Below are 10,247 nucleotides of genomic sequence, written 5' to 3'. Positions count from 1 at the left end.
ACCCAACCTTTCCTATTCATAGGACTCCTAGATCTTAAGCAAGTCCCAAACGGCTACGAGGAGGACGCTTGATATCCACCCTCTTTATAAAGGGGACAATGCCTTTTCCTCTCGATCTTAATCGAATCCGCCTCATGCCTTGAGTTCCAACACCCAAAGCTCATGTTTAGGCACTTCGGACCTTCAACTATGTCCGGATCCAACCTTCAAGGTCGGTGGATGCCTTCCTCCATCACGGAGGAGGACATCAAGAAGTTGAGAGAGGCCAGATATCTAACCGCCGAAATTTCGCATCGGCTGCCTGCCCGAGGGCAAGTCGTCCCTACTCCCGAACCCAACGAGAGCGTCGTGTTCGTCTCCCACTTCCTCCGAGGACTAGGCCTCGCTCTGGATCCCTTTGTTAGGGGTCTCATGTTCTATTATGGGCTAGATTTTCATGATTTGGCCCTGGATTCCCTTCTTCGCATCTCGACATTTATTGTTGTATGTGAGGCCTTCCTCCGCATTACCCCTCACTTCGGCCTGTGGCTCAAGACCTTCGATGTGAAGTCGAAGATGATCGAGGGGCAGCACGTAGCGTGCGGAGGCGCTTTAATAAGCAAAATCGCTGACGCTCCATGGCCTGAGGGTTTCTTCCCAGAGGTGTCCGGATTGTGGCAGCTGGAGTGGTTCTACATCACAGCTCCCAGAAGTGCCAAGTGGGTAGCTGCCCCCGCCTTTCGCTTAGGCCCCCCACCACAACTGATGTCATGGATCAGCAGGGGGCTGAGCTGGGGTCCAGCCAAGGATGTGCCAATACTGCAAAGCCATATCTGAGATCTCTTTGAGAGAGATTTCAGTCTGGTTATGGTAGTGCAAGTTATGCTAGTTCGTCAAGTCCAGCCTTGCAAACGCCGGCCCCTTCGCATGTGGGAATTCAACCCGGAAGGACCGCGAGCTATTCAACATTTCCTCGTCATGACGCATGAAGAGATGTACAAATTGTTCTTCGGACCACAAATAATGTGTCCAGACATTACTGAGGATGTAGGTCTAAGCTGCAATTGCCCGGATACCCAAGTAAGTAGCCCCGCATCCGAACACACTGTCCGTTTATTTATCGCAACATTTCCCAAAAAAGCCGCTCTTTGACCCAGGATTGGATAGCGAAGGCAAAGTTGATTAGGTGTTTGGCCCCCCTCCCTAAGACCTCACCAAATCCCGTGCTAACCAGGATGCTGGAGATCGCGCCTTATCAAGTGCCCTCAGGAGAAGATAAAGGGGGGAACAAGGAGGCTAGCACCTCCGTGAAGGAGGTTAGCCGGGAAGGAGGAACTGAAAATTCCTCTCCCCAGGGAAGGAAGAGAACCGCCTCTAAGGACCCGGAGACAATGGTCTCCAAACGGGGGAAGAAATCTCCGCCGGAGGGTCCTGCCTTGGGGGTTACCCTAGACGCACTATGCCCTCAAGGGGATCAGCCTTCCACCGAGCTGTAAGTAAAAGGGTACTTAATAATGAAAATATCCCGCTTTACCTCTGAGGAAAATAACCGAGGCATTTATCTTGCAGTTCGGATCTTAGCCCTTCTCAGCAGAGCTCGTCTTCAGGGGATCTTCTTCCAGAGATGATGGAGAGCGAAACGCCTCCCCCTGCCATACCGCCTCATGAGGCAGGCGACCCCGAGGTGTCGTCGCGGAGGGTTTCTCTTGATCCGGCAAGGCCAGAAGGTAATCCTATGGCCACCCGAAGTCCTCAGTATTCGGCTCTTGAAGAGAGCAATCAAAAGAATCCGGCACCATCTGGTGTGCGGTCGGACATACTGAGGGATCTACTAGAGCAAGCGGCTATCTTAGAAGAGCATCGCATGTTGATGGGTACGGTGATTGAAAGGATTTCGTCCGCCGAAAGCGGGTTGCATGAAGCCTTTATGAGTCTACTGTCGGGTTTTGAGGTACACGAAACGATGTACATTGTTGACAGTACCGCATATTTTTAGATGTGCCCTGTGTAGATAGTAGCCCCTGAGACTCTGGTTGTCGTCAAAAACGGCGGCAAACAGAGGATCATAGTCCCAGGTAATAACCAGACCGCCTTTATGTGCAGGTGGTTGAAGCTCCGGTGGCTAGCCGGACTGATGGGTTTGCCGAACTAAAGCGGCAGCTGGATGCGACAGATGCCGACATCGTGCTTGTCAACAAGCGGCTTGACAAGGCACAGGGTAGGTGATTTTTCTGGTGATTGTCACATAATAAGAGCAGCATGATGCCAGTATCTTTAATATGTTGTGACTGCAGATGGAGCTACCACCGTGGAGACCCTTCGGGCGGAGCTTGCCCAAGCCAAGGAGCAAGCAAGGAGTAGCAGTGCGGCCGCTTTAAAGGCAACCGAAGAGTTAAGGGCAGAACAGGCCACGCATTGCGAGAGCAAAGAAAGAATAGCCAAGATGGCTATAGAGTTAAAAGATGCTGCTGACCGTTACCGGCTTCTTGAAGAAGAAAACTGGGCGAAGGCGACGGACCTGGAGAAGGCCCGGGTGGCTACCAAGGAAGCCCGCTCCAAAATTAGAGCGACGGAGGAGCTGAATCAAGTTGCGGATATCGTTTCTGTGAAGCCCTTCTTGTTGCGGACTAAGTTCGGAGATCCGAAATATGCTCCTATGGATCGGCTATGGAGTTCTGCGGACGAGTACATGGATTTGGCTGCAAGTGCTACTGATGAGGCCGAGTACTTCAAGGATCAGAAAGGTCCTGAAGTGGAGAAATTGTTCTGGTCACAGTTTCACGCTCCAGTCCGTCCGCTGTTGCTGAATGAGCGATTGACCGGTTGGGCCGAGCTCCATAGATTATCCGGACTTGCCATGAGATCCGTTGTGGATCATTTGTGGCTGGGAGGGCCAAGGCCGAATAGCTACTTTAGCTTAGTGCAACAATTCCTTGGTGATGTGCCACGCATCGATGCTGTAAAGAGGTCGGCGTGAATAGAAGGCTCACGGATGGCCCTTGCCCGTGTCAAAACATACTGGGCGGAGATGGATGCCACCACTGTTGTGGCACAGGGTTCAGCCATAGGCCGGGTGGCTGCCGAGCACTACTTTGAAGAAGTTCTTGAAGGCGCTCGTTTGATAGAGGCTCAGTGCTTGAAGAATATTATGTTTGAGTGGCACGTATTCCCATTGTAAAAACAATGTGTTATTGAGTTTGTCAAGGCTGTATTTATACTTTTTCCCGAAAGTACTGTGATGCCTCATGTGCGGCCGTTTATGTATATATGTATATAACCTGAAAGATGGCAGTCGTCGGCTTCAGCCCCCACGCATATAATGCGGGAGTGTTCGCAGAAGACGCATGTTCACACTTGATCCAACGTCTAGGTCCATTAAGGAGGTGATAGCGCAGCGAACTAGGCAATCGGACTATAATGCTTTAACACTTTCACTTAGCCAGAGCAGTTTGACAGTGGGGCTACTATATAGCCCCTGGTGGCTCCGCGCTCATCCGAATTCGGGGCGCATACATGCCTGGCCGGGAAATGACCCTTCGTTAAGGAGGAGGAATCCCGAAGATTCCGCTAGGTCATCGAGCGGTTGACCAGTCTCACGCTATATCATGACAGTTAGTTTTTGGCTTTCTCTACGAAGGTGCTCGTCCGGATGAACTAGGGCACAATCGCAGTAGTTCTCCTGGTGCCACCTTAGCCGATAGAGCGGAACGTAAGGCAGCAAAACACAGGAGCCAGGCAAACCCAACATTTGACCAAAGACATGATTCAGAGCTGATGGATATAAGGCCAAACTCGCGATGCCGAACACTCCCTAAGGTATTCGGTCTTTATGATGTAAACCGGGCCTAAACAGTGCCCTTTGTAATAAGCCCCTAGTGTCCAGGTACGTGCAATATTCTGACGTGGCCACATGCCAATACGTCAGCATCCTTCTCAATTGTACTGAGAATCCGGGGGATGCGTATCAACAAGAGAGAGTAAAAAAGGTTTACGCATGGTCTTAATCTAAAAAGAATCCTTGGAACGGGTCCCTGCTACACATCTGCGCCTGTGTCTACGTTGTGCCGTATCCTAGACGGGTGTAGCACGATGGTCATCTGTAAAAGAGAGGAACTTAGTTGAAAAGTTGTCGTGCAAAACAGTAGGTTATACTAAATAAACCATGTACAGTTCAAGATAAGTAAGGTTGACCCTAATTGTCACTTGTTTACACGCGTTGAGCCCCTTGTATTGTTATAGGGGTATAGCCATCAAACCTGTATCAATTATATATAGCCGCACCGGACTCGTCTAACCGTGTCTGTGGTCTTAACGACCTGTCAGATGCTCTAGTTGGTGAGGCTATCTAGTGTGCGGCTGCCAAGGCAGCCGCACGGTCTTCCGCGTGCAAGGAGCGCTCAATATTTCTATTTACTGTAATGATGCCATGTGGACCGGGCATCTTAAGCATGAGAGAAGCGTAATGCGGTATTGCGTTAAAGCGAGCGAAAGCTTCGCGTCCGAGTAGTGCTTGATAGCCACTTTGGAACGGAGCGATGTGGAAGGTCAACTTTTTGCTACAGAAGTTATCGGGAAAACCGAATATAACCTCTAGTAGCAGGGAGCCCGTGCAATGGGCTTCTGGGCCTGGCGTTACTCCTTTAAAGGTAGTATTGCTATGGCTGATTTTTGTTGGGTCTATCCCCATTTTGCAGACTGTGTCCTGATATATCAGGTTTAAACTACTGTCGTCGTCCATCAGGACTCGTGTGAAATGGTATCCGTCAATTATCGGGTCTAACACCAAGGCAGCCCATCCTTCATGGCAGATACTTGTCAAGTAATCCCGATGGTCAAAGGTGATCGGTTGGGACGACCAGTGGGAGAACTCCGCGGTGATAGGCCCTGGGGCATGTGTCTCTAGGAGTGCCGCTTTGTTTCTCCCCTTCATCACGTGTAATACGTTTACTGCTTTGATTTCTAGCGGGAATTTCTTCTGTTCCCCAGTGCTTTGCTTGTGAGGCTCGTCCTCGTCTTTGCTTGGTGTATCATTCCCCTTGTGTTCGGCGTTGAGCTTGCCGGACTGCTTGAAGACCCAACATTCTATATGGGTATGATTTGCAGGTATATTGGGGGTGCTGTGGATCTGGCATATTTTGTCTAGAATCTTGTTTAGGCTAGACAGTTCGTCTTGGTTGCCTTTGGAGGGCAGCTTTTGCTGACCTGGTTGAGAGCTTCTGAATCCGGCGTTTACCGCCGTGCTCTTCGGGCTGTCTTCTTTATTCCGGCGCTTGTTTTTGCTGCATTGTGGTTTCCCGTTTCCGTCCCTGACTTTGGATGTACTTGGGTCGCTGGTGCTACATCGGGATAACCAGCTGTCCTCGCCTGCGCAAAAGCGGGTCATGAGGCTTGTTAATGTTGCCGTTGTTCTCGGCTTTTCTTGGCCAAGGTGTCTGGCAAGCCATTCATCTCGAACGCTGTGCTTGAAAGCTGCTAAGGCTTTGGCGTCTGGACACTCAACTATTTGGTTCTTTTTAGTGAGAAACTTGTTCCAAAGCTTTCGGGCTGACTCTCCGGGCTGTTAAGTTATATGACTTAAATCGTCTGCATCCGGTGGTCGGACATAGGTCCCTTGAAAATTTGCCCGAAAAGCGTCTTCGAGCTCTTCCCAGCTTCCGATGGAGTTTTCGGGGAGGCTTTTAAGCCAGTGCCGAGCTGGCCCTTTGAGCTTGAGGGGTAAGTACTTGATGGCATGGATATCGTCTCCTCGAGCCATGTGGATATGGAGGATGTAGTCCTCAATCCAGACCCCAGGGTCTGTCGTTCCGTCATACGCCTCTATGTTTACGGGTTTGAATCCCTCCGGAAATTCATGGTCCAGCACCTCATCGGTGAAACATAGGGGGTGTGGGGCACCCCTGTATTTGGGTGTACCGTGGTGTTCGGAATTTTGTTGTGTTGCATTGCGTGCTGGAGCGCGCTTGCTTGGTCAGTAGATGGATCTGGTTGCGTCGTCCTTTTGATGCGAGTCCTTACGTGGATCGCGTACTGGCTTGTGTGCGGCGTCGTTTGCCGCTCTATGTTGGCCATGAGGTCGTCTATCCGACCGGATGGCTATTTTGTTTTTTGATTGCGGGGGTCTAAGGCCTCATCATCGAATTTAGGTAGAAGCTTTCGCTTCGGGTAGCTCTTTGTGTGGAGACTACCGCCGTACTTTGTTGCAGTGTTGAGTACTTCACTCCATCTAATTCTGAGTGTGTCTTGTGCAGCCCTGAGCCTTTGCTTCTGCTTTTTCAGACTCCTCGCAGTAGCAACAAGCCTTTGATGGGTATTCTGTTGCTCCGGGTGCCTGTCCAGTGTGATGTCATCCGGACTGTTATCTTCACCGGAGTCGGGTTGTTCGGTTTGACTCTCCGTGTTGCCGTGGTCGGACGGTGGTTTAATGTCGTGTTTGTCGTCCGCTGGCTCACCCTACTCTATCGCTGGGTCTATATGATCGTTGTTTCTGCCGAGGCGGGATTTGGAGCGGCGCTTACGCCGCCGCTTTGACTGCTTCTCGAGGGAACGATCCTCCGCCGCGTCCTTCCGTTCCTCGTCATCGTTTTCTTTCGGTGTGTCCACCATGTATACATCATATGATGAAGTAGGCGTCCAGTGCCCTGTGGGCAGTGGCTCCTGTTCGTCTCCTGCATCGTCGTCCATACCGTCGATGTCTTCGGAGTCGAAGTCGAGCATGTCGGTCAAATCGTCGACAGAGGCTACTAAGTGGGTGGTGGGCTGGCGGCGAATTTCTTCGTCATCCGCATCCCAATCCTGTCGGACATAGTTCGGCCAGGACTATCCTGACAAGGAGAGAGACTTTAATGAATTCAGTATGTCGCCGAAGGGCGAGTGCTGAAAGATATCCGCGGAGGTGAACTCCATGATCAGCGCCCAGTCGGATTCGATAGGCACGGGTGCAGGCGGTTCGGGGTCCGTGGCCGGGGAAGAGTCCGGCAGTTCGGCGTCACGGCTCCCGTGAAGGGTAAGGTCGATACTCGGCTCGATCGCCGCTGAGAATGCGGTCTCCGTGGTGGGGTCTATCCACCCGTCCATGGATGGCGCAATTGGCTCCGAATTGAGGGTCGGAGCGGTTGCCGGTGCGGTCTCCTGAACACTATACGATGGCAGAGCAAAATCATACTCATCGTGATCATGCGGTGCACTCAGCAGGGGCTCGAACCCGTCGAAGATCAAGTCTCCGCGGACTAAAACCCTCCGGTTTATATAGACACCAGAGGGGGCTAGGGTTACACAGAGTCAGTTACAAGGAAGGAAATCTACATATCCGTACTGCCAAGCGTGCCTTCCACGCCAAGGAGAGTCCCATCCGGACACGGGACGAAGTCTTTAATCTTGTATCTTCATAGTCCAACAATCCGGCCAAAGGATATAGTCCGGCTGTCCGGATACCCCCTAATCCAGGACTCCCTCAGTAGCTTTTTCCGCCTCAAACTCAGGTATACCGCACTCCGATTCAAAATCTCACGGCCGCAGCCCGAATAGCAGAGTCAATCCAGCCTTCCCAGTCGGAGGCAGGCAGAGGTTTTATGCAGATCCGGGCCTTGCTCCGAGCAGCTGGAGAACAGAACATAGCAGTGTCTCAGTCGCGGAATAGGATTTATAGTAGGTCTGTGGTAGCAGATACAGTACAGTCGGCCCATAGCCCAAGATCGCCCCCGCGGCGTGAAGGACGTGGTCACGGGAAAGATCGGTACATAAACCATGAGCAATATGATCACCACCTCGGCCGCGACGACCGACGTCGAGTGCCCACGCCTCCTCCGAGGAGTGGGTCATATGTGCCTCGTCGGCATGATGACAGATGCCCTCACAGCAGCGAGCGACGAATACTAGTCGACCCAAGGGAGCCAGGCTTTGATGCGAGATCTATTCTCGTTCAAGGTCTGGTTGATAGGAACAGAGCGCACAGAGAAGGCCATGACAGAGATTATCCGACTAGCAGTAGAGTGCATGTTTCAGGTCCCGAGTGTTTCAGTAGAGCCATCAGGGCTGCAGTGATTCCTCCCAATTTCAGGTTGGCGACTGGAGTCAGCAAGTTTACGGGTGAATCTAAGCCTGACACTTGTCTTGAGGACTACCGAGTAGCTGTTTGGATTGGTGGTGGCAATGATGAAGTTGCCATGAAGCACCTTCCTCTGATGTTGGAAGGCTCGGCCAGGGCATGGCTGAACCAGTTGGCACCCAGTAGTATATTCAGTTGGGAGGAACTCGCCCGAGTGTTTGTTAGGACTTTTGAAGGTACTTATAAGCGACAAGTGGGGTTGACTGAATTGCAGAGTTGTGTACAAAAACCGAATGAAACCCTGAGAGACTATATCCAGAGATGGATCACGTTACACCATACGGTGGAGAATGTGTCAGATCACCAAGTAGTTTGTGCCTTCAAAGAAGGCGTCAAGTATTGGGAGTTAAATTTGAAATTCGGTCGGACAGGAGATATGTCCCTGACTCAGATGATTGAGATTGCCACCAAATACGCAAACAGGGAAGAGGAAGACCGACTCCGGAGTGGCAAGCACAAAACAGTCGCCCAGGACACCGGTGGAGGTACTTCCAATCGGAAACAAAAGTGTAAGGCTGAACCAGTTGCTCCTGGTGAGGCTTTAGTTGTGGCTCAAGGAAAGTTCAAGGTGAAGCCCAGAGGGCCCTGGAATCCCAAGAAAGTGAAAGATCAAGACGGAAATGATGTGTTGGATTTACCATGTCACATTCACACCAAGAAAGATGAAGAGGGTAATCTGATTTATCCCAAGCACACCACTCGGCAGTGTCGACTCTTGATCCAGCAGTTCCGAGAGAAACAACCCAAGGAGAAGGAAAAGGTGTCGGACAAGGATGAGGACAAGGAAGAGGATGATGACGGTTTTCCCAACGTCAAATCCACTCTGATGATTTTTGCTAATATTGAGAGCAAAAATCGATTGAAAGTTATCAACAAAGAAGTAAACATGGTTGCTCCGGCAACACCAAGTTATTTGAAGTGGTCCCAGACTGCCATCACATTCGACCAGTCTGACCATCCAGCACATATAGCCACCCCTGGGAGGCAAGTGTTGGTGGTCGGCCCAGTTGTTGAAGGCACTCAACTGACTAAAGTGCTGATGGATGGTGGTAGTGGCCCGAATATCCTCTATGCTGAAACCTTGAAGGGAATGGGGATTCCGATGTCCAAGCTCAGCGAAAGTAATATGAGTTTCCATGGCGTTATACCCGGCAAGAAGGCTGAATCACTCGGCCAGATCGCCCTTAATGTGGTTTTCGGTGATTCCAAGAATTACCGCAAAGAAAAGTTAACATTCGAAGTAGTGTATTTCAAGAGTGCTTATCATGCCATTCTGGCTAGGCCTGCCTATGCATGTCTCATGGCTCGGCCGTGTTACGTGTACCTCAAATTGAAAATGCCTGGTCCCAGAGTAGTGTTCACTATCACTGGCAATTGGCAGAAAGCAGAAGAGTGCTTCCAGAAGGGCTCAAAAATCGCCGATGCACAAATGGCGGCAGTCGAAATGCAAGAATACCAAAAAAATGCAGAACCGGGTGATTTGCTGTGCTCCAAGAATCCTGCCACTGATTCTGCATTTCAGTCGTCCGCTGAAACCAAGCCGATTCATATTCACCCGACCGATCCTAATGCTGCTCCTACTCACATCTCAACTTCGCTCGATAGTAAATAGGAAGAGGTGCTCATCCAGTTCCTCCGTGAGAACTGGGACATCTTTGCATGGAAACCTTCTGACATGCCGGGTGTACCCAGGAGACTGGCTGAGCATCATTTGCGAGTCGACCCGAAATTAAAACCAGTCAAGCAACATCTCCGATGGTCCGCCGTACAAAAGAGAAAGGCAATTGGTGAGGAAGTGGCTCGGCTCCTGGCACCTGAGTTCATCCGAGAGATTTACCACTCCGAGTGGCTCGCCAATGTTGTTATGGTTCCCAAGAAGGACGACTCCCTTTGCATGTGCATTGACTTCAAGCATATCAATCGGGCCTGCCCGAAAGATCATTTTCCTCTCCCTCGCATCGACCAAATTGTCGATTTGACTGCGAGGTGTGAGCGTTTGTCTTTCCTAGACGCCTATTCCGGGTACCATCAGATCCGATTGTATGGACCCGATGAGATAAAAACAGCTTTCATCACTCCATTCGGGTGCTTTTGTTATGTCACCATGCCATTCGGTCTCAAGAACGCTGGGGCCACATTCATGATGATGATGTGGAAGGAACAT

This window comes from Triticum urartu, chromosome 2, assembly GCF_003073215.2.
Source record: "Triticum urartu cultivar G1812 chromosome 2, Tu2.1, whole genome shotgun sequence".
Lineage (NCBI taxonomy): Eukaryota > Viridiplantae > Streptophyta > Magnoliopsida > Poales > Poaceae > Triticum > Triticum urartu.
This window is presented reverse-complemented; position numbering follows the sequence as displayed.